Source organism: Carettochelys insculpta, chromosome 6 (genome assembly GCF_033958435.1).
Source record: "Carettochelys insculpta isolate YL-2023 chromosome 6, ASM3395843v1, whole genome shotgun sequence".
NCBI classification, from domain to species: Eukaryota; Metazoa; Chordata; order Testudines; family Carettochelyidae; genus Carettochelys; species Carettochelys insculpta.
The window spans coordinates 12,931,202-12,953,296 of NC_134142.1; positions in this window are offsets into that span (position 1 = coordinate 12,931,202).

Sequence of the window (22,095 nt, forward strand, 5' to 3'; positions counted from 1 at the left end):
CTCCCATGGAACCCATAAGGAAAACACAAAAGTGGAAGACCTTGGACAACATGGAGAAGATCTACTGAGACCCAAGGACAACTGGGGTACTCCTTGGAGTCAGCTGGAGGTTTAGTCCTGAGACAGAGTGAAGTGGAAGACACTTGTGTATGACCTATGCTCTACACTGAGTGCAAGGGCTTAAGTCACATTAAGTCATTGATTGAAATGGGAGTTTTGCTGGCACAGTGCCTCCCAGGATTCAGCCATTTATTTGCAGCTCAAAAGTTGGTTCCTATTATTTCTTATCCGTCTTGTGGTGATGCTCAAAGGACCAGTCAGAGGCTGAACACCCTCATATTACAAGTTATATTAGCACATCGAACACAGTCCTTGTCCCCAAAGAGTGTATGCTCTGCCAGATCTTCTTTTGTCCTTTCTTTGTGTTTGTTAGTTTACCTGTTAGCCTTTAGACATAGCTTACCAGAACAGGGATCGTGTGTTATGATAACACATGATATTGGATATTCCTGGAGTCAAGCCAAAGCACCCTTGAGTTTTGAAAAAGTTTGAGTCCAGGCCAGAATTACATTACATCAACATTACATCCAGCCCACATCAACATTACATCCAGCCCACATCTTTACAATGGGCCAAACCAAAAACCCATGTCCCAAACTCCTAAAGTTATTAATAGTTGGGATTTCCTGTCCCTGAGCTGCATCTCAGGCCCAGTTGCACTTAGCACTAGCTCTTGATATTTGTTCTTTTGAATTGCTCTCCTAACATGCAACGCAACATTACTTTGCCACCCATAGTCTCCTTAGACTTTATATTTTGTTGGCCTCCCTGAGCCTAGATGAATAAAGCAGACCTTTGAGTGGTCCCAGTTACTGAGGTAAGATCCTGTGCACTTATGGTCACATTTTCAAAGTGCCCGGCCTCTAAATTTATGTAGCCAAAAAGGCAAACATGCGGAACTCCCCTAACAATGTTAGTGGCTGCTTTTGAAAATGTGGCCCTTAGAAAATGCAAGAACTCTTGCCACTTTTATCACTTCCATTGTTAGTTTGTGATTTTAGCTCCACTAAACTCTAAGAATCACATTTTTCTTTGGGTGTGTACGCTTTCTCTTCCTCATTTATACGCTTGCATGCAAATCTGGTAACAGAGCTGTCAAGTATCAGTTTCTACATCCATTCTAGCATGTAAGAGCACAGCCTGTCATCTTTGATATGCATCTCTCAGTTCTGGGCTTGCACAGTCAAAGGGCCCAGAAATTTATTGGGGTCGGGTTAGGAGCCTCCTGAAAATCTTCCCTCCACTCCCCAACATAACTTTGTTGCTTTACTTGGCTTGCTGTTATTGCCTGAGCGGTAATAATACTGGTCTCTTGAGAATCTTGCACTGAGCACACTGTATAAGCCTTGCATGTTGTTCTTGGCTGTGTAGCCAGGGTGCAGTGCGGCAGGAACTGAGTGTTTGCGTTTCATATGTGTATTAGTTAATTCTCTTAGAGGAATTTGTATTATTTCCAAGTGCTGCAGGCTGGCGGGAAAGTGATGTCCTGTAAATGAGGAGTTCTCAGTGGAGAATAGCTATCATTTCATACCTGCACTCTCTGGCCATGTGAAAGGACTATAGATACTGCGGAAGAGTCATTCTTGTTCCTGGGCACCAGTTCCTTGTTCAGCTCACAGTCCCACAGGTAGCTAAGAATCCGCATGTCCCAGCTGTGATTTGCCCCTATGTCCTGGGGCTGAAAGGGGCTGGGAGGCCCATTGGTTTCCTGGGGAGGGGAGAGGAATCCAAACACTCTCAGAGGGAACTCTCCATCTCCTCTACTGTCTCTGGCAACACTGATGTTCTTTTTTCCTACTCTCTGGCTGGGTCTACACTACAAAAATAACTTCGAAGTAAGCAACTTCAAAGTTGAGTGTCTACACGCACCTTACCTCAAAGTTAAACTTCAAAGTAGAGCACTACTCCATTCCTGGGAATGGTGTAAGGGCTTCAGAGTTGGGCTCCCTACTTCAAAGTTAACTTTGAAGTAAGGGAAAATGTGTGTAGACTCTCTACTGGCTACTTCAAAGTAGTGCCTAACTTTGAAGTTAACTTCAAAGTTAGTTCTTAGTGTAGACACAGCCTCTAACTTTTTCTCACTCTCATCCTCTCTGGTCTCACCTCACTCCAACTTCCTCTTCTGCTCTTCTCTTTCTCCCAGCAAGGGAAGCCTTTTAAACAGTCCTGTGGCAGCCTTAAATGATCCTAACTGATTGACAGCAGCCCTTCCTCGACTGCTTCCCCAGGTCAGCTGCTCCTCGTTGCCCGGAGGTATCATGAAGTATCATTAGCCAGGTGTTCCCTCTCTCCCTCAGGCTAGTCTTCTGGCCTGACCCTGTCACAATACCTTGTGAGTACAGCAGGCACATGAGTGCTAGTGTCTTTGCTGCTCAGCTCAACCATTGGACATCCTGGGTTGGCCATCATTGTACAAAGCCCCTAAGTATGGACAATTCTGTAGGATTTCTGGATTGGTGGTAAAGAAAGAGAGCATGCTACCTGCTCACTGGAGGGTTCATTCCAAAGCTCCAGGATCACACTGAAAGGAGTGGGTACACACCACCAGGGCCCCCTCATGGGCAGCTCCTCCCAGGTTTCCATGTTCCCACAGTGTCATCTAGGGTCAGTCACAACCAATGTGGAATGGACTTCCACAGGACCTAAGGAGCACCACAGACCTGTCCAGTTTCTGCTATACGGGCAAGGTGCACCTCTTCAAGGTGCCTCATCCATCGCTCACAGCTGCACGGGCATTTACAAAGGAAACGCTATTGAAACAGAATGCTCCACTGCACGTGCAATTCTTCCCCAAAGGAAAGCATGAGAGGCAATGAGGCACGTATGACAGATGTATGTTACTCCTGTTGCTGGATGCATGACTGGAAAGGGTCAGATTTTGTGGTGATGAATGGAGTAGAAGAATCTATGCAAAATAGACTGATACAGAATTTGCTATCAATCTTGGCTCACTTGACTTAAACCTTTGTACACTGGGTGCAGCATAGGTCATCTAAAACCCTCCTCCACTGCACTCTGTCTGGGGTCAAGACTTCTAACTGACCCCAAGGTATCCCAGTCGCTGTCCTTCAGTCTCAGTAGATCTTCTTCACGTTGTCTGAGGTCTTCCTCTGTTTCATTTGCGGGTTCTGTTTGAGAACTTGACAAACTATGCTGGATGCTGGTTTTCTGAGAGTGTGGCCTAGCCATCCCTAAGGGGTTGGCTTAGTATTAATAACCCCATCTGTATAAACCAAAAGTTATAGAGACATCTACAAAGAATGTCATGGATCTATAGAGTTAAAAATGGCCATAAATGTGTCTGAGTGCTTTTCAATCCTGAATAAATCTGAGGAGATTGTTCTGGTTAACAATGCCAAACTAGACCGTGACTAGTATTGGGGCTTCATGGGGAATGCAACACAAAAGGGCATGAATCCTTTGGGAAGTAATATAGTCCTGATACTATCTTGGGAAATTCATAGAGAAGAGCATTGCTCGGTGTCTTTATTTCACCTCTTGCTTACTCCATTGTAAGTGTTAATTTTGTACATTCTTGAAATGCTCTCTACACTGGAAAAATCAGTTAGGTTAAAATCCTGGGAATTATGTTTCAGCTCTTGGGCTCTGAGGACCATCCCTGTGGAGTTCTTTTCTGGTGTAGTTAAAATTAGTCCATCCTCCTTTCCCCGCTCCCCTGCCCAAAGAAAAATGTAACATTCAATGACATATTATTGTTTTCAGAAGAGTAGCCATGTTAGCCTGTAGCTTCAGAGAAAACAAGCTGTCCTGTAGCACCTTAAAGACTAGCAATTTATTTATTAGGTAATGAGCTTCTTACCCATGAAAGCTCATTACCTAATGAATAAATTTGTTAGTCTTTAAGGTGTTGCAGGACTATTTGTATGTTATTGTGCTATTTAATGGGAGAAACATAAAATATTTGCATGTGTTGCCTACAGAATAATCTCTGGCTTGAAATGCTCTGAGGGTTTTTGAGTCCAGTGCCAAGGAATTAAGTCTTGGGAAGTTTTACATGGACACTTTGTCAGGATTATTCATTATGGGACAGGAAGTGTGGTCAGAGCAGAAGCCTGTGAGGCAGACCTGTGTTCTGTGCCTGACTGCTGCTGTCTCACTAAACTGGGATCCACTTAGTAAATTGATTTGAGATCCTCAGACACAATGAACTACAGAAAGGCAAAGAATGAGTCTCTTGTATTCTCTGCTTTCCTTTCAACCACTTTGTTACTGATTATTTCCCCTCTGCCTTTTCTGTCCCCAGTTGCTTTGAACCTTCATCCTTCTCTGTTCCCACAACCTGTGTTCTTGTGTTCCTGTCCAAGTGACTCCTGCTTGATTTCATTCTTTTCCTCCTGTTTTTACTGGTATTATTGCAGTCACATCTGAAATTCTGCTGCCACTTCATTCTTCCCTACCTGATTTCACTGCCAGCCAAGTTGTTTGCTCAGAGACAGCAAGGGAAAAGAAGCCAAGTTTCAGCTGTGCTCAGATATTTACAGTACTGTCTTTCCTTTGGCGCTCTCACGCACACATAGAACTGGACAAAAATTTTCAGCCAAAGCTTTTTCCCCCACGGGAAATGCAGATTTGTGTTGATGGAAATATTTAGTGAGTTTTTGCTGAATCTCCTCAATTTGCAACATTTTGATTTGACTTTCTCAAAGTGAAGCCGCTCCCTTAAATCAAAACATCATTTTATATAGCAGTTTACTAAATGAAACATTTAATCTTGTGTTTCATTCAGCCCAAAAGCATTTTTATTTTTCACTTTTTGGATTCCCCAATATTTTTCTCTGTAAGTTTCATTTTGGCTCAACTCAAAGCAATTGTTTTTTGGTTTGGCCAGTGACCTAAAAAAGGGAATTATTTGTACTGCTGTATCTCCACGCATGGGCTTTCTCTTGTGTTGGTGCAGATAGTAACTGTTATACCTTCAGCGGATGACCAAAACATTAAAAAACAGCTATTCCTTGCTGGGAACATTCCCCATGGTCCTCCAGTATGTGTTGTCTGATTTGGAAAACTTTTCCACTCTTTGCATTGTAAAACCGAAGCATTCTAAAACTATCACTCATTCTACTCAAAATCCTGAGACTGGCTTAAAGATCAAGATGTTTTTGTTTTGTTCTGTTTTGTTTTTTCTAAAGTAGGGTTCCTTTTATTCACCTTCAGGTTTTTGAACCTGTAGGGCAGATTTGGATCCAATTTCCAGCTTCTCCCCTGCAACTATGAGGACATGATTATTTTTTAAACAAATACTGAAATTCTTATACAATCACATGACTCCAGAAGCTAGGGCTTTAAAAAAAAAATCACTGACTCTCTTTTCCTTCTGACACTCGTGCAGCCCTGTCAATGGGCGCTCCCTGCCCCTATAGTTGCTGCAAAGATAGATTAATGCATTTTACAGCTAGTGAGGGAGATGGAGAGAATGCATTTGCCCGGCAGGCTGCCTCCTTTCTTTTTTATCAAAGGGGTTGCAGTCCACCAAACATTTGCAGACATTTCCGGGGACTAATCATAATTATTCTTAATCCCTTTAGTGCCATGGTGAGCAAAGCATGAACTACTGCTAGGGATGGGATGTATGGTGTGTAACATGTCAGAGCCTTATTTAAAAGATCCCAAGGGGACAAATGTATCAGAGAGGTAGCTGTGTTAGTCTGTATCTTCAAGAACAACAAGAAGTCCTGTATCACCTTATAGACTAACAGATATTTCAGAGCATAAGCTTTCATGGGCAATGACACACTTTATCAGATGCATGGGGTGGGAGGTTCAGAGTAGCATTTAAAGGGACCCCACTCTTTAAATACTCCTCTGAACCCCCCCACCCCCACTCATGCATCTGATGAAGTGGGTTGTTGCCCACGAAAGCTTATGCTCCAAAATATCTATAGTCTTTAAGGTGCCACAGGACTTCTTCTTGTCCTTGGGGAGAAAGCAGCTTTCTGATAGGGCAGTGAGGGGCTTAGAGCTGATCTGTTGGAATCTTGATATTTTCATCTTAGAAACACCTTGACACCAATTCTCTGCTGCTTCCGCTGGCCTGCAGAAAGATCACTGCTCTGGCACCCTTCCCCTACTGCTGCCTGGCATTTCCAATGTCCCCTTTCTAGCTCACCTGACAGCCCCAACTGTTCTTGTTGAATCATCTTCCTTGTTGTGTATATGTGGCCTCAGTATTTTGTTCTTTCCCTTTTTGTTTCCTTTTTTCTATTTTGCCACTAAAAAAAGGTAGGGAAAAAGGTCAGAAATCCCCTTAATCATAAACCCATGATTGAAAACTGAATCCATGTCTTGCTTTCTTTTGAGTTTTAATCACATTGGAAAGGCGGAAAAATGTCAAAACTTTAAGTTTCTGGTGAAAATTTTCATTTTTGGCAAAAAGACTGGTTTTCATTTAAAGACAACATTTCAGCAAAATAAATGAGAACTGGCTCCAGCCAGGAGGAGCCATTCCCGCCCCCTCATTCCCCACCAGTAAAGTTCATTAGTTGCTGTTTGTTTCTGGGTTTGGAGAGGGACTTGATGACCGAGTAGAATTGTACCTGTAAACTGGATATGACTCTGCGGCTACATCTACACGTGCCCCAAACTTCGAAATGGCCACGCAAATGGCCATTTCGAAGTTTACTAATGAAGCGCTGAAATGCATATTCAGCGCTTCATTAGCGTGCGAGAGGCAGCGGCGCTTCGAAATTGACGCGCCTTGCCGCTGCGCGGCGCGTCCAGACGGGGCTCCTTTTCGAAAGGACGCCACCTACTTTGAAGTCCCCTTATTCCCATGAGCTCATGGGAATAAGGGGACTTCAAAGTAGGTGGGGCCCTTTCGAAAAGGAGCCTCATCTGGACGCGCCGCGCGGCGGCAAGGTGCGTCAATTTTGAAGCGCCGCTGCCGCCCTCATGCTAATGAAGCGCTGAATATGCATTTCAGCGCTTCATTAGTAAACTTCGAAATGGCCATTTCGAAGTTTGGGGCACGTGTAGACACAGCCTGCAGCAATATACGATCCTTTTCTGCAACTAACTGCCTGTGCAGGCTGGAACTTGAGGAGTTTAAAAAGTAATATCAGATATTGCTCTGCTCATCCTGTCTTAACTCTAAAGAAGCAGAATTGTTCCAGTCCTAGGCACATGGGAATCACCAGACTGGACTGGACCAGAGGTCCAGGCAGTCGCGTATTCTGCCTGTGATAAATGCTTATGGAGCAGGTGCGAGAAGCAGCACAGCAGACATGTATGGATGATTTCTCTGCCACACGGTTTGGGCCTGTTTCTACCCCCTTGAAAGCCAATGGGCGCACTGATTTCTGTGAGCTCTGGAGCAGGGTCCATGTTACTTATAAATTAGATGATATCAAGTGGAGATGACAGGAGCAAAGGAAAAGTGTGGGGGCTGCCTGAGCCATGCTCTGATTGCTTCTGTTTTGTGCGCTTTACTGAATACCTCATTTTTTCGCTGTGCTCTACCTCCAGTTTTTGGCTTATCTTGCAGGTTCCCTTCACAAAGCTCTGAGTTATTTAAAGCTCTGGGCTTCCTACAGAGGGTTCAGCGCTCCTCTCAGTCTGCTATCTGGTTTTATTTTCTCTTTGAATTCTACTAAACTGCTGGCTGTGATAAGACAACAAAGAGTGAACTCACTAACTCTTGGCATATTCAGATTGGCTCCAGTTTGTTTGTTTTTGGACTAAAGCCAGAGTGAGAAATCTGGGGCTCTGAGGTGTTATTGGGCGCAGGGTCACCTGGGAAAATATAAATGCCTTTCATCTTGGCCCCGTCCCCTGTGGCTAGGAGAGCTCTCTGCTCCCAGCTGGTCTAACAGCTTTCCCCCACCTCCCACACCTTTTAGCAGGGAGATTCCACCACTGTCTGGGGAGGAAAACTTAGCAGGGACCATATGACATGGAGCAAAAGCTGAGGGAACAGATGTTTCTCTCTCAGGGAGTGTGTGTGATGGGGAGAAGGGAGGGGGCTTCTTTGCCAAGTGTTGAAAAGGGTGTAAAATACCTTTTCCAGATTTTGGAATCAAAGCCTGGAGCTGCTTTTTGTTGTTGTTGTTGACCACAAAGTTAACTTGCTGACCACGTGCTGACAACACAGGCGCAGACACACACACACACACACACACACACAAGCAGAGCTGCGTTTGGCTATAGGTGGATGGTTTCATGAAATTTTCGTAACCTTTGGGCTTTGGCCCTGGAGTAATTCTGTGCCCAACGGGGGGTTGGAAGTTCTATGTCAAGTGGTGGGGACCCTCCACCGACTTCCAATGAGTTTTGTCCATTTCCACTAGCAAAAAAATTGCCTCCCATTTCTCTTCTTTCTCAGCAAGCTTCACGCCCTAGGAGATGGCAGGAATGGGCATTGGTATGAGTTTTTCTGGAGGAGTGAATTCCAGTGCGTTTTATAGACATGTGCCTGAGGAGCAGGACTAAGGAGGACACATTGCTTGGAAGATGTGATCTGAAAGAAGGATTTGGAGGACGCAAGGGCAGACACACACAACCGCTCCTGCCCTGTGGTATTTAGAGTTCGCCTGAACTACCGAAAAACTGTTTTAACAACGGGCCAAATCTTCATGTGATATAAACCAGTGCAACTCCACTGGTGGGTCTAAGCCAGCTAATGCCTGTAGAGGATCCTGCCCTGGGTTCTTGCCCCAGTGTGATCAGTGCCTTAATTTAGCTCCTATTCTTACAGCTTTACCCTCCCTATTCCCCCAGACTCTGGCTCCTGTAAACATTTGCTTTCCTTCAGTCTCTACAAACCTTCATCTCTGCTTCGCCAGAGCTAAGCTGCTCTTCCGCATCCTTAATGAGACCAGGCCATTTGCATACTTCAGTCCAGTGCTTTTTATCTAGAAAAAAGGTACCAGAACCCAAACTGACCCCGTACCCCGGGCTTAACCCCCTGCAGCCCCAAACTACCTCCCCTGCCCCCAGGCTACTCCTCTGTCTCCTGCAGCCCCAAATTGCCCCCCCAAACCAGAATTCATTTACTTACCAAGGACTTCTGCATGCTGCCACCCCGCCCTGCTCCTTCACTGGCGGCCATTTCCTCCTCACTGCAGCTGCGCGGCTCCCCCCACGAAGAGCATGACAGGGGCAGGTCCCAGCTCCCTGCCCTGCTGAAAGAATAGGACTTGGTTTAATTGGTTTAATGGCTGGATCCCTCCTGCTGGCCAGTAAACCAACTAAATCGCGTGCTGCTTTTTCAGCACAGCAGGTAGGGAGCCAGAGGAGTGAGCAGCAGCAGCAGCAGCAGTGGGAACCACAAACAGCTTCTTGGAGCCACCTAGCCAGCTTCCAAAATGGCAGTGGTGGGGAAAATGGTGCCGGAACGCCGTTCTGGTGCATTGCACCAGGGAAAAAGCCCTGCTTCGGTTACATAAAGCAGCACTAGCTCACAGAGCTCTAGTGGTTTTAGCTGAGTAAACTTTGAGGTGAAATTTGTCTTTATAGGGCCCAGGCAAAAGGAGGGAAGGAAGGATGTGGTGAGTGAAGGAGAGGAGCAAATGGGGAGCTGGGTACTGGGCAGAAAATGTAGCATTGGAGCATGGCTTCAGGGGAAGAAGCAGTGTGGGGGCAGGTCTTGGGGGGAAGTTCAGTGTGAGGGTGGGGCTGGGGGGGTGAGGGCAGGGCCTCAGGGGAAATGGGAGGCCCAAGGGCAGAAGGTTTGGGGAGAAGGGTGACGTGGTTGCAGGGCCTTGGCAGGGCAAAACAGCATGGCAGGGTTCAGGCACCTGTGGCCCCACTTAGACTTTCACAGAGCTTCTGGTGCTCACGATGGTGCCTCTTTCCTGAAGGCAAATGGCAGACTGGGCGGTTTCTTATCAGGCAGCTAACTGGGAGCTCTGCTCGGCGCTTCGTTGCTCATATTACAACAGCACCAAGAAATCCCAACTTACAGCGGGGCCCCATTGCACCAGGTGTCACACAAATGCCGAGTAAAAGACTCTGTTCTGTCTTCCGGTTTGAGGAGACAGCACAGCAAAGAGGTAGAAGAAACGAACCATTATCCCCATTCAATAGATGGGGAAATGAGACTCAGAGAAACGAAGACCCAGAGCTTGCAAGGGAGTCAGGTACATAACGTAACCCCTTTGCTCTCCTCCCTGGGTTACTAGGGAGCAGGCAGCACTCACTTGTGTGCCTGTGCACCCGATGGGTTTAATATTAAAGGAGATCCTGAGAGTCCCAGCGGTGATATTGGATAGTTGGGAATCCTCTTTCCACCCCGATCACTAAAGGTCTGTAAAGTGGTGCTGCCTCCTTCTTAATGGTGCACCTTTGGAAACCTCCAGGAAATTTATTCCAGTTTTAATCTGGGTTTAACTCCCAAGCCACAAGTATAAAGAATATATATCCATTAGACCGAATGAGAATTAACACACACTTTTACTTAACAACTGAAGAAAACGGGGTTACAGCCTGCAGAGGAATCAACTCAATTAACAATGTGCCCAGAAATAAACGAAACCTATAAGTGGCATATACACCACCATCACTTATCTCACCCCGGAGCGTACACTCTTCAGTTGCCAAATGTCAGTTACTTGCTTTTGTTGGCACGTGGCTGTTGTTCCACTGGATTGCAGACAGCTTGGCGAGGGTTCTGTGTATTAGTCCAGGCAAGGCAAGGCAACGAGCTGACCAGGCCCTCTGACCTGGAGTTGGCCTCTGCAGCACTTTAACAGACACAGATAAAATTCCTTCCCTTCAGGGTCTCTCATGAATGGGTCAAGGGCATATAGACCTTTGAAGATCTAGGCCTGACTGCTTAGGTGAACTGTCAATCTATAATATAATTTCTGATTGGGTGGAAGGCTCTGCAACTGATCCCCAGTCACCGATCAGAGCAGACTTAGGCAGTAATGTCAACCCCAGGCATTCAAATACAGGTTGCATATTACTCGTCTGGTACCCTCGGGACCTGACCAGTCCTAAACGAGGGAATTCGCCAAACAATGGGAGATCCCCAGCCACAGACCCACCCACCTCTGGCCCCAGTGGCCCCCTTACCTACAGCTGGCCCTTGGCCCCTGCTGACCTGGTACCACTGGTCCTGACCCTGCACAGCTGCAGTCCCAGCCACTGACCCTGAAGAGGCTGGCTCCAGCCCAGCCAGGCTGTCTGTCAGCACCACCCCTGGCTGGGCAGCCGGCACCAGGGACACAAGTCCCTGGCCTCCTCTGCACAGAGCAGCTGGTCCCCTTTTCACTGGGCTCCTGTCTGGCAGGGATCCCAGCTGCCAGATATTCTCCTAGCAGCCTCCCAGATGGGGCTTGCTGATCTAGTAACTTCTGTTACAGATGTTGCCAGACCAGAGAATTCCAGTTTTGGAGGAGCAACCTGTGTCATGACAATGGTTTAAAATAATGAGATTATTTGAAAAATAATCTTTTTCAGGTTCTTTTGATTTGCCTCCTGTTTTTTGAGACTTTTGGCTTCATAGTGCTGAGCCTTTCTTTGCACCCATGAAGGATAGCAATTATTTTACACATACACTGAAAGCTGAATCTGACGAAATCACATGACTCCAGCAGCTCTGGCTTTGAACAAAAGCATCAAATATGATGCAAGTTTGGCCACATTGCGTAAGTCTCCTCTGTAACAGCAGTGTAAATGTTTCTTAGAAGCTACATTAATCTTCTGTTTGCAGTTTTGTTGCAGCCATGTTGGTCTCAGGATATTGGAGAGACAAAGTGGGTGAAGAAATACATTTTATTGGACCAACTTACATTGATGTAAGAGACCAGCTCTTAAGGTTACATAGGTCAGGAAAAGTTAATCGAAGTCACAGTGAAATAAATCAATTGATGGAACATCTCAGACGAGAAGAAGAGCTCTGCGTTAGCTCAAAAATTTATTTCTCTATATTACTTCACCCACTTTGTCTCTCTTAAGGTTTATGTTATACTAGAAAGCCATCTTCTTAGAGGCTGAAGGACAGCTTTGGGGTTTTGTCAAGAGCTATCTTAGGTACTTATGCCACTGTTACTATAGAATGTGTTACACAGTCAAATAAATTTAACTTTACAGCCCCACATTAAGTCAGGGCCCTCCTATTAGCCCCATTGTACAGGTGGGACATGAATCACAGAGAAGCTAAGTAACCTTCCCAAGGTCACAGGGAAAGTATATAGCAGAGCAAGATCTTGAACCAAAGTTCACTAAGTTAGCACCCAAACCACTGGAGCATATTTCTTCTCATGCTGTGGCTGAGGGCTGCTGTAGCCAAGGAACAAAGAGAGCAAGGCCGGACTCCCAGGATTCAGAGAATGCTTTTTGCTGTTGGTCATAGTGGGTTTCACAAAACAAAGGATGCCTCTTCCTGGTTTCATTGGACAATAGCTAGAACTGGTCCTGACTGTGACAAGAGTTTGATGCACATCGTGCTGCAGAGAGGCTGGTCATTTCCTGGACTCAGTCATATGAGAGCAAAGCCTACAACAGGAACTGGAGAGGAGATTATGATGCCTGTGAGCTGAACCTCAGATTGAGGAGGAACAATGCGGATTCCATTCCAACATGGACCAGCTCTTTGCTCTCTTGCAGATGCTTGAAGGGTCTTGGTAATTTGCTAATCCAGCCTACCTTTGCTTTGTAGACCTGGAGAAGACACATGACCAGGTTTCCCTAAACGTATTTGGAAAATGCTGAGGGAGTGTGAGGCAGTGAGGGTAGTAGCAATAGTAAGCCTCTTCCACTGCTACATCTTGGAGCATGGACCATTGACGACCATTTGCCAGCATCCCTTGTCTTGGGTGATCTTTTCCAGTTCTGACTAGGTGTCTCCCATCTTTTTAGTTTCTGCCTTTAGGACTCTACACCAGATGTTTCTTGGGACCTCTCTTTTCCTTGTGGGTTCCAACTTAAGGCTTGCCTTGTGAGGTTGGTGGTTTGTTTTCTAAGAGCATATCCAATCCATCGCCGCCTTCTCTTCCTGACTTCTTTGGCAGGAAGCTGGTGAGTTGTTGATGGTGTATGGCCAGTGAATCCGGAGGATTTTACAGAGGCAGCTATCAATAGAATCATAGAATCATACAGCTGGAAGAGACCTAAAAAAGCCATCAAATCCAGCCCCCTGCTCTAAACAGGACCAAACACATCAGATCAGCCCAGCCAGGGCTTTGTCGAGGCAAGACTTAAACACCTCCAGGGATGGAGACTCCACTACTTCTCTGGGCAGACCATTCCAATGCTTCATCGCCCTCCTAGTGAAAAAGTTTTTCCTAATGTTCAAACTGGACCTTCCCAACCGCAACTTGAGACCACTGTTCCGTGTTCTACCATCCGTGACCACTGTGAACAGCCTCTCTCCAGCCTCTTTGCAGCCTCCCTTCGGTAAGTTGAAGGCTGTTATCAAGTCCCCCCTCAGTCTTCTCTTCTGCAGACTAAACAGTCCGAATTCCCTCAACCTTTCTTCATAACTCATATGCTCCAGCTCCCTGATTATTTTGGTTGCCCTCCACCGGACCCTCTCCAGTGTATCCACATCCTTCCTATAATTGGGGGCCCAGAAGTGGACACAGTACTCCAGATGTGGCCTCACCAAAGCCAAATAAAGAGGAACAATCACTTCTTTGGATATACTGGCAACGCTCCTTTGATGCAACCTAATATGCCATTAGCTTTCTTGGCTACAACAGCACACTGTTGACTCATGTCCAGCTTCTTGTTCACTCCAACTCCCAGGTCCTTTTCTGCAGAACTACTATCGAGCCAGTCTGGACCCCACTCTGTAACAATGCTTGGGATTCTTCCAGCCCAAGTGCAGGACTCTGCACTTGTCCTTATTGAACCTCATCAGATTTTTTGCAGTTCAGTCTTCCAATTTGTCTAAGTCACTCTGGACCCTATCCCTACCCACCAGCGTATCTACTCTCCCCCTAGCTTAGTGTCATCTGCAAACTTGCTCAGGGTGCAATCCAACCCCTCATCCAGGTCATTGATAAATATGTTGAACAGAACAAGACCCAGGACCGAACCGCCCGACATCGAGCCATTGATCACTACCCCCTGGGCCCGACCTTCTAGCCAGCTTTCTATCCATCTTACCGTCCATTTATCCAATCCACATTCCTTTAACTTGCTGACAAGAATAGTGTGGGAGACCGTATCAAAAGCTTTGCTAAAGTCAAGATAAATCACATCCATTGATTTTCCCCTGTCCACAGAGCCAGTTATCTCATCGTAGAAACTAATCAGATTGGTCAGGCAACATCTGGATTTTTTTGGACAGTCCTCTTTGTTGTCCTCCAAGTTTCTGCTCCATACAGTAGGACTGATTTGACACTGGAGTTGCATAACCTGAGCTTAGTCTGAGTTCTGATCTGCTTCATATTCCACATGTTTTCCATGAAGAGAAAAGCTATTCTTGCTTTCCCAATCCTAGCTCTCACATCATCATCAGGGCTTCCCTCTTTATCGATGATGCTGCACAGGTGCGTGCAGACCTCAACCTCCTTCCCTGCCCTGCCACCAAGCAGAACTGGCTCTGTGCCACTGATGTTGATTTTCAAGGTCTTAGTGTATCCCTTGTGGATGTTCAAGCCAACTGTAGCTGAGATGTCGGCAAGGTCTGCTGTGTTCTCTTGCATTTGTCGGTGGCCGTGGGACAGAAGTGCCAGACTGTCGGCGAAGTCCAGGTCATCCAGCTGAGTCCAAGGTATCTACTGGATCCCATTTCGTTTCCCTCTTGTTGTCATCTTCATTCCCCAGTCTGTCACCAAGAGAAAGGATTAAAATCCATATTTTAAATTTCATGCTGGGGATAATTTATTCATCTTTGTAGCTGTGGCCGTTGTAGCACAGTTGTTGCCTTTTAGAACAACAGTGGCACTAGGAAATAAATCACTATCAGCAGTACATGTACATTGGCTGCATGGGACGATGGCTAGGCAGCCAGCTGGCATAATGAGTAGTTGTGATACACAGCACCCAGATCAACACAAATCCCATTCACTGCGTTATCTTTTTGAGCCTGCAGTTCTGCCGCTGCCCTTTCATTCTGAGCTGGACCTCTGTCAGAAGCAGTGTTCCCTGTGAGATGAGTGCTTCCGTGGCTACCCAGGAGAGATTCAGGTGCTGCCCAACTGACTGGGAAATTGCCCACAAGCTCCCACAGCTGGTGGCATGTGTTTCCACCGGTGGTGCACTTGGTGCACATAACAAAATGTATTCCACACACGGGTGGAAAAAGTACAGGGAACATTGCTCGGAAGCCTTGTCTGCAAACCATTAGGAATTCGCATCATTGAGGTGCCACAGATCATTTCAGAGATGTGTAAAACACACTGGCAGCCCATCTTGGAGACCATTATATATTCCTAATACGGTGCAAATTTCTCCAGTAGACAAAGGGCCTTACTTCATCCATGAATTACAGGATTACAGTGATGGCACAAATTCTGGCACATAGTAAGTAGCAGCTTCTCGGCAGTGTCTGCATACAACTTGTCAGCTCCATGGGACAGGCATGGCTATGCTTGTTTGCTAGTTCCCTTGCCCTCACTGTGAACGCCCATGCCGTTCAAAGCTTGGACTCCTCAGCCACACGCGAGTCCACAACCGATCAGCTTGTGCAAGCTCAAGACGTCATCGTCGGACATGACAGACTACCTACTGAGAGATGCTGCCTTTTGGCACTATTTTGGTTTGGGGTTGGTTGTTTAACTCCATCCCACCCCAGTTTTTGCTGTAGGAACAACCTTGTGGCCAATGCATCTTTTCACAGCACCCTTTGAGGACACATGTAATAAGGCTCCTAGCAGGTAAATCCTCTTGCGCACCCTACTAATCGCCAAACACTTGCATTCAGTCTCATTTGGTGCTTTTTAAAGCACTTCAAGCCTTTCTTGTAAATTACCTTTGACACAGGAATGCCTTCAATGGGCGATTCTGTCAATAGACTAGAAATCCGTTCACATTTCAAGGAGTCACCCGTGTGCAGATTTATGTCCATCAGTGGCAGCCTCAAGGTCATTATAAATTCATCAGTTATTTTTGTAACGAGCCATGTATTGTAGTGGGCTTTCCCTAGCTAGTTGACACTGGAGTTCAATTATCAATCCTAAAGTAGGATGAGATTAAGGACTTCAAGCACTACCCTTGAATCCTGGGAGTTCTTCAGTTCCTGGCCTCCTTTCTATGTAACTATTGTTGAATCTCGATGAAAAGTCCAAATTCCTTGTACCCAGTTGTAGATCCTAAAACCCCCTTGTGAGCAATGGCTGATAATGACTTTGGCCACCAACTGGCTGGACTGATTAACCCCCCTCTGAGAAAAGGAGGTGACTGATGCTTCCAAAGCGCCTCCCTTTGGAAATCAAAGGCTTAGCATAAAGATAATGTGGAACCCAGCCAGGCTTTTATCTGAGAGCTCCTTAATGATGTGCTCCTAAGGAGCAGACCGTTCCTATGGAGATTCTCAAAGTGTCCTTATCTGTATTGTCATACGCAGCATTGATGTAGTATGTGGATATTATGGAGAAAAGGTGGGTAATACCTTATTGGCTCAGCTTTGGCTGAGGAGAGAGACAAGCTTTGGAATGTGCACAGAGTTCAGGTAGACAGCTAGATACAGGGTGGAACAGATTATTTAGCATAAGCAGATTTCCAGGGACTGTTCCATTCACTTTGTCTCTCTATTGTCGGAGCAGCAGTGGAGGGTGGGTGTGGGGCCTTTAGCATATGAAAGCTGCCTCTTGCACAGGACTAGGAGCCTGGCACATTTCAGCAAGCCTAAGCCACAAGCTTCTGCCAAGTAGTGATGTATGAGGCATACAGGTCAAAAGTTCAATTTTACAGCCCTCAAGAAAAGGGGGGTTAGATGATGGTCACTTAATTTGCGGTTGTTTGTCCCCAAATTCTCAAGCAGAGTTCAGGTTTTGGTGATGGATCTGACTCCTCAGTTAAAGCCTGACATTGTGCCTTTGTTTCTATTTGAAAGGGCCCAGTCCAAAGCCTAGTGATGTCGCCCCTGGACTCCAGTGGGTTTTGGATCCGTCCTACCAGGCGTGTGTAGCTTTTTAGACTGCCTGTCTGTGTTTGGTGTTACAACCATCTAGCAGTTCCACGGGATGCTGCTGGCACTGGGGAGTGTTTACACTCCTGGGCATTGTGTGAAAAATGTTTGTCCTGTTTCTTGTTTACATCTCCAGTTCCTTTCCCTTGTTCCCACACGATATTTACAGCAGAGCTTCTGTGGATGGCAGATTGGAACAAATCTGACTGGTACCAACCATATTCTGAGTCAGACATTTCATAATCCCTCCTTTTAGTTTATCTAAATAAATGTATAGCGAATGCCTCCCGCGAGGCATTCTGCTTCCTTGATAACAACGTCCTTAACCAACAAAAACCTTCTTTAAATATTTCACTGTTTTATCAGGAGAGGGGATTGAGCGTGTGTTACCTGTCCAAGGCCTTGATCCTGGGTAATACTCACTGGTCAGCATCTGATCCAGAAAAGCACATAAGCATGAACATTGCCCCACAGAAGTCAGTGAGGCTATGTGGGTGCCTGAATTACATACACGCTCATCTGCTGTGCGGAGTCAGCGTCAGAGGGCTCAGCATCTGGCAGGATGGAGCCCTGGGTGAATAACTTTTTAATTGCCATTGATGACTTTATTTGGTGAGATTTGGCTAATCTGGTTGTGACAGATTGTGGGAGGAGCAGCTCTCAGAGGGGACAGTTTTTTGAGTTATTGTAGATATTTCAATTTGGAGGTATGATTTTTTAAAAATAGTTGTATTGCTACAACAGATGATGTTACCTCTCCACAAACATCCTGACTGCTGTTACCAAGGAGAGAGGGAGGGAGAGAGAGAGAGAGAGAGAGAGAGAGAGAGAGAATATGTGTAAGATTCTGTCCCTCCCTCTGCTTTCTGGCTGTTGTGAAAGGACGTATCTCAATAATTCTACTTTTGTCCCATATTTAAACCTCCTCCCCAGTGAAGAGCTTCAGTACCTGCCTCTCATGCTGATCCTCAGTTTCCCAAGAAGAAATAGAGTGATGTAGCGGGTCTTTGCCTGTGAAAGTTTATGCTCCAAAATATCTGTTAGTCTCTAAGGTGCCACAGGACTTCTTGTTGTTTTGGAGTGAAATTGACATTTTGTTTCACTGCTGCCCATAGAATTCCAGATAACAGCAGTCAGAATGGACAGGACTGGTCAGCTTTCACTTGGCAGAACTCTGAGCAGCAACAGAGACACAGCAGCTGTCTGCTTGCAGACTCAGGATGGCAGCAATGAAATGATCTAAACACAGATCCCCTTTTTGCTAGTGCAGGGGACTCGTATACAAAGCATCAATTCTTAAACTTTTCTGTGGTGTGCATCAGTCTATTGGTTGACGATGCCATGACACTACTGCAAAGTTGGGAAATGTTATCACCCCACTATTACAGGCCACAAATTAAAGAAGAGAGAAATAAAGAGCCTGATTCCCCAAAGTCACTAGGGCTGCGTCTACACGTGCACGCTACTTCGAAGTAGCGGCAGTAACTTCGAAATAGCGCCCGTCACGTCTACACGTGTTGGGCGCTATTTCGAAGTTGAAATCGACGTTAGGCGGCGAGACGTTGAAGTCGCTAACCCCATGAGCGGATGGGAATAGCGCCCTACTTCGACGTTCAACATCGAAGTAGGGACGTGTAGACGATCCGCGTCCCGCAACATCGAAATAGCGGGGTCCTCCATGGCGGCCATCAGCTGGGGGGTTGAGAGATACTCTCTCTCCAGCCCTTGCGGGGCTCTGTGGTCACCGTGGGCTGGGGGTCCGTGCTGCATATACAGGGTCTGCAACTAGTTGTTGGCTCTGTGTATCTTGCACTGTTTAATGAAAGTGTGTCTGGGAGGGGCCCTTTAAGGGAGCGACTTGCTGTTGAGTCCGCCCCGTGACCCTGTCTGCAGCTGTGCCTGGCTCCCTTATTTCGATGTGTGCTACTTTGCCGTGTAGACGTTCCCTCGCTGTGCCTATTTCGATGTTGGGCTGAGCAACGTCGAAGTTGAACATCGACGTTGCCAGCCCTGGAGGACGTGTAGACGTTATTCATCGAAATAGCCTATTTCGATGTCGCAACATCGAAATAAGCTATTTCGAAGTTGGGTGCACGTGTAGACGTAGCCTAGGAGTTGTGAATTCCCAACAGCTTTTGGCCAAGCTCAAACAGAGAGCCCCTGGTAGGACCAGGAATAGATCCTAGATAAGCTGAGTTCTAGGGGAGTGTTTTAAGCACAAGACCATCCCTCAGAAAGTCAAACCCAGAAGAACTGGTTCATTAGAAATCATACAGTGCCTTTCATAGCCACCCACAGATGGGGCCAGAACAGGTTCTGGCATTTTTTGGACTCGGCAGAGGTGCAGCAGACCCGCAATTTGTAGAAATATATTTTAAAAACGCTTTCATGGGTCTTTCTGCAGAGAACTGTGAAATGGCATTAGTAAGCATCTCCCTTTAGCTCACCACTAATCCTGATCCACCAAAGGCAACATTTCAGTCTTATATAGATGTAAATGACGTTTTCCTCTTGACGCTGGTGAAACTGTGAGGCAGAAATTGCTTCTTTCCATAATTCTAGATGTAGTTTAGGACTATGTGATTCCTTAATGTTTCTTGTTGTAAAATTTTTCCTTTAAAAGCAGCAGGTTTCCAGGATTACATGGCATGGGACGCTGTCTTCCTAAGGCGCAGGATATTTCTACGCCGGAGACTGTGCTGACACAGCTATCCCTGCATCAACCTGCAGTGTATACGCAGCCTGGGTGGCGGAAGGACATTTGCTGCTGACGCAGGAGCGCTACCTCCCTGGGTGACCTTTACCCTGTTGACAGGTGCCCTCTTCCCTCCAGTGAGGTGTGGCTACATTGGAGGCAGTGGCAGTTTAGCTACATTGGTCTGGAGTAGGAGAAGCTCCCTAAACGTGTGTGGAGGGGGCGGGCAGTGGGGTGCTGGTGTCTGAATGGTGGCTTTGCCCTCATACCGCTTCTTCCACCGTGAGGCTCCACTGTTTCTTATTTCAAGCCCCATACTCTGCTCACTTCTCTCCACTTCTGACACTCACCCTTACGGCAGGTAAAAAGTGATAGGGCCTTGTCCCCACCTCCCATTCTGGTGCCCTGAGCTGCGTCTACACGTGCACGCTACTTCGAAGTAGCGGCACCAACTTCGACGTTAGGCGGCGAGACGTCGAAGTCGCTAACCTCATGAGGAGATAGGAATAGCGCCCTACTTTGACGTTCAACGTCGAAGTAGGGACCGTGTAGACGATCCGCGTCCCGCAACGTCGAAATTGCCAGGTCCTCCATGGCGGCCATCAGCTGGGGGGTTGAGAGATGCTCTCTCTCCAGCCCCTGCGGGGCTCTATGGTCACCGTGGGCAGCAGCCCTTAGCCCAGGGCTTCTGGCTGCTTCTGCGGCAGCTGGGGATCTATGCTGCAGGCACAGGGTCTGCAACCAGTTGTCAGCTCTGTGTATCTTGTGTTGTTTAGTGCAACTGTGTCTGGGAGGGGCCCTTTAAGAGAGCGGCTGGCTGTTGAGTCCGCCCTGTGACCCTGTCTGCAGCTGTGCCTGGCATCCCTATTTCGATGTGTGCTACTTTGACGTGTAGACGTTCCCTCGCTGCGCCTATTTCGATGTTGGGCTGAGCAACGTCGAAGTTGAACATCGACGTTGCCGGCCCTGGAGGACGTGTAGACGTTATTCATCGAAATAGACTATTTCGATGTCGCAACATCGAAATAAGCTATTTCGATGTTGGCTGCATGTGTAGACGTAGCCCCGATGTTGGACAGGAATGTGGATTTTTCATGCCCGTGACTGGCCTAGTTATACTGATGTAACTTTGGGGTGTAACCCAAACTAGTGTGTTGAAGTAGCCCTAGACTGCCTGAAAAGCCGACTGGGGAGAAAGGGGGATAAGGCGGTCTGCAAATCAGAGCCCCACAAACCTTTGCTCCTGTGTGACCATGGGCATGCTACTCTGTGTCTCTGTCCTCTGTTTGAAAATGATGATGCTGGTGGCTTTTGATCTAGTGCGGTCCAAAAGCCTGCAGAACATCAGGCTGCAGCAAAGGAAAGCATCTGCGCCAAAGAGCTACTCCCTGGAATGGAAGTCGTTTTTCTTCAGGGATGCAAATAAATATCATTAGCTTGCTACACCCAGGGTTGTGAGTTCAATCCTTGAGGGGGCCATTTAGGGACCAGGGCAAATAGATTAAAAAACAAAAAAGGGGGTGGTGCTTGGTCCTACCAAGACAGCAGGGGACTGGAGTTGATGATCCCGAGGTCCCTTCCAGCTCTATGAGATGTGTGTGTCTCTGTGCTTTGTCTGCATGGAGCATATTTTGGGCTGTTAGCTGTACGTGTTTACTCCTTCCCCTCTTCCTCAGCACATGCAAACAAGGACTCTAGTCTGCATCAGAAGAAGTTTTGGGCATTGGGGATCTCCAGGCCTCTGCTACCTCGCGTCTAAATGTTTGAGGCTGCAGTGAGTTGCCTGTATAGGGCCAACAGGTGCTGTTTTTTAGAAGGTTCTCCAAGCTTAGCAGGGCTGTGAGGCTACGACTATACTACAGAGTTATGTCAAAACAACAGCCGTTATTTTGAAATGACTTTGCTAGCACCTACGCTAGGCACACTCTATTTCCAAATAAATTCAAAATATCCGCTGCGTTATTTCTAAATTGTAAACCTCCCTGCAGGAGGAATAACGCCTATTTTGAAATAGCTAGTTTGACACAGGCGCTGTCAAGACACAGAATAGCACTCTTTCAAAATAAGCCGCAATGGTATCCAATGGCACCATTTCAAAATATGTGTCTGGAAAGGCTATTTCCAAATGTCTGGGTGCTATTTTGAAATTTTGTGTGCAGCTGTTACTTCAAAATAGGATGTTTCGGACTAGCTGTTTCAAAATCTCTTATTTCATAATAACTCTGTAGTGTACCCATAGCCGGAATGTACAGCTGCACCACCTTCAGAAATCTGCAGCTACTCTTAAGTCACTCTTCTTGAT